This window comes from Biomphalaria glabrata, chromosome 4 (genome assembly GCF_947242115.1).
Source record: "Biomphalaria glabrata chromosome 4, xgBioGlab47.1, whole genome shotgun sequence".
Taxonomy (NCBI): Eukaryota; Metazoa; Mollusca; class Gastropoda; family Planorbidae; genus Biomphalaria; species Biomphalaria glabrata.
In genome coordinates this window covers 15,891,584-15,894,217 of record NC_074714.1, presented here as the reverse complement: position 1 = coordinate 15,894,217, position 2,634 = coordinate 15,891,584, and positions in this window count along the sequence as shown.

Here is a 2,634-nt window from a genome sequence, read left to right as displayed (position 1 = left end):
CTCCTGTGTTGCTTCACTTCTACTGACGCGGATGTCTTATGGAACTAGAGTAGCACAACAGACATTAGAAAGCACAAAATAACTCTCTTCTCAGAAGACGATACATTTATTGAATATAAATATACTGAGGTAAATCAAGTCATAAGGCTACATACATGAATTAACAATAGTTCAGAATCACTTGTAAAATCCTAAATCAAGTATATTTTAATAATGATATCTAATAATACTGCAAACAATATGGATCGTACGTCCATCCTCGCCTTGGACCAAGTAAGAATTGCGCGTCTGACCACATGGCCAGATTCAAAACGAGACTCTCACGTGAAACATGAACATTTAGTGTGATCACTAAATGTCACAGTGGTTCTATAAACAATGCTGTGACACCCGGGCCTTTCTTATCTTATCTTATATAATACAGACGTTACTTCAAAAAAGAAGATGTTTACATCCTACGCGTTATGCATTCAGTCATGCATATTAAACAATGACTTAAATTCTGCCAAGTCACTGGTTTTCCTGGCTAGCTCAGGCAACCCATTCCATGCTCTAATAGTACTAGGGAATGGGTCACTTTGTATACTATCCGGCCTATAAATTGTATGCCACACGATGGGCATTCAATTATACATGTCCTCAAGAGCATTGTGTAAAGTTTAATAATGTATCGAGAGTAATTAGCTATATGAATAATTTATTGGATGATTTTGAAATACAATTCTCCATCCTCCATTTTCTAACTGCTCATCTCGCAAGTTGCTGGGTGGTTAAGCGCTTGGCTTCCGAACATGAGGTCATGGGTTCGAATCTTGATGAAGACTGGGATTTTCATCTTCGGGAATTTCAAGGCGCCCCTGAGTCTACCCTACTCTAACAGGTACCTGACTTAAGTTGGAGAAAGTAATTAACATTAATAATTTTAATACATTATTTTTGCAAAGGATAACATCAATAGTTGCTTTTTTATCTTACTTATTTTCTCCCCCCCCCCCATACTTTTGCATTTTGATTCCAATCAACGCATTGCTACACTGTTCAAGATAATAAGTGTGATTTATGAAGTAGGCCTATTTCGTAGCGTGGCTAACTCGAGATCATGCGACAACTCCACCAAACCAATAAGAATTTGTATGTGACTTGTTATGTAATCTATAGGACGTTGTTGTTGGTCCCTTTATAGATTTATTCAAATATATTCACAATAGCGACGATATCTATGAGAAATAACGGCCTTAAGTTTCTTCTTGCTCGTTTAGTATATATAAAGCATTCACGTCTACTGGAAGCACTATATACTGATGTAAGGTATTGACGAACAACAGTTTACATTAGTATTAGTGTATAAGATCTTTTTTTAAATCACTACGCTCCAATTTTTGTTTAAAGAGAATATAAAAATATTTTTAAAAATTTACTTGCATTCATGGACCCTACCGGCCTAATCGGGTACCAGCCCATCGGGCATTTGCCCGAATGCTAAAATAGCCAGTCCGGGGGGGGGGTGTGATGTGGGGAAGAAAGAAATAGATACCTGGGTGAATTTACCATAATCGGTTTCTAAAAGCATTAAATAAAAAGAGAGGAACGACCTAAATTCAACTCATGGCAACAAGGGAAACAATTACTTCAGTATTCACATTTATGGCTAAATTTGTTGGGTTTAGTCCCATTAAATAATTGTTAACGCTATTTCTCCCTAACGCATTCTCACATCAAGTTGATATTTAAATCAATTATTTATTGTACCTAACAAAACATGAATCAATAAACAAAAATACTCAATTAGTCAATTGATTATTGGAAATTATTTTTTTGTTTGATATCGAATAAGGGAGATAACTTGTAATTATAGGCAAATATTGTTTTAACGGCAGAGTTCTTCCCCTTTAGATACTTTTTTAAAAACCATTTATGGATTGTTTATATTTTGCTCGTTCATGTTTATCAATAAAAAGAGGATATAGTCTATTCTATTGGAGTTTAGATCTACTATCTACTGTCTTGTTTTTTTATTATTGTTTATTTTAGGTGAGATAATAATATTAAACCATCACTTGCTCCAGCTCAGCCAAGAGGGTTTGGGTTTAAAACCCCCAACCAGGGGTTTCGCAGTTAAAACCCATCCTCTATAAAACAAAACCAAAAAAAAAAATATGCAAACGACAATACCCGAATTGCAAAAGCATAGCAAAAGAAAATTTTAATGTTACCCCCCCCCCCCCCCCTTTTCCGAAATTAGCGATAAAACCCCTCTTCTATGTAAGACTATCCATTCAACAGTCACCAGATTCTATGAGGGTACCCCTCTCCAGCGGGTTTTGCTCCAGAGGGCTTTAAAACCCCTCCACATATTTTTGAAATTAAAATCCCACATACGGAGAGTTTTGAGATTGAAAACCTCTCTCTTCAATTTTATTCTAAAGCAAACTACAGTCACCAAATTCTATGAGCGTAGCTAAGGGGGTTTTGAATTTATTAAAAAAAAAAACTCCAGAGATTTTTTAGTGTAAAACCCCCCAACAGATAATTTTGACGATAAAACTTCCCTTTTCGATATAAAATCTAAAGCAAACTACAGTCACCTAATTCAGTGTATAGTCATCAGCCAAAATTAAAAAAGACTAAATGTGG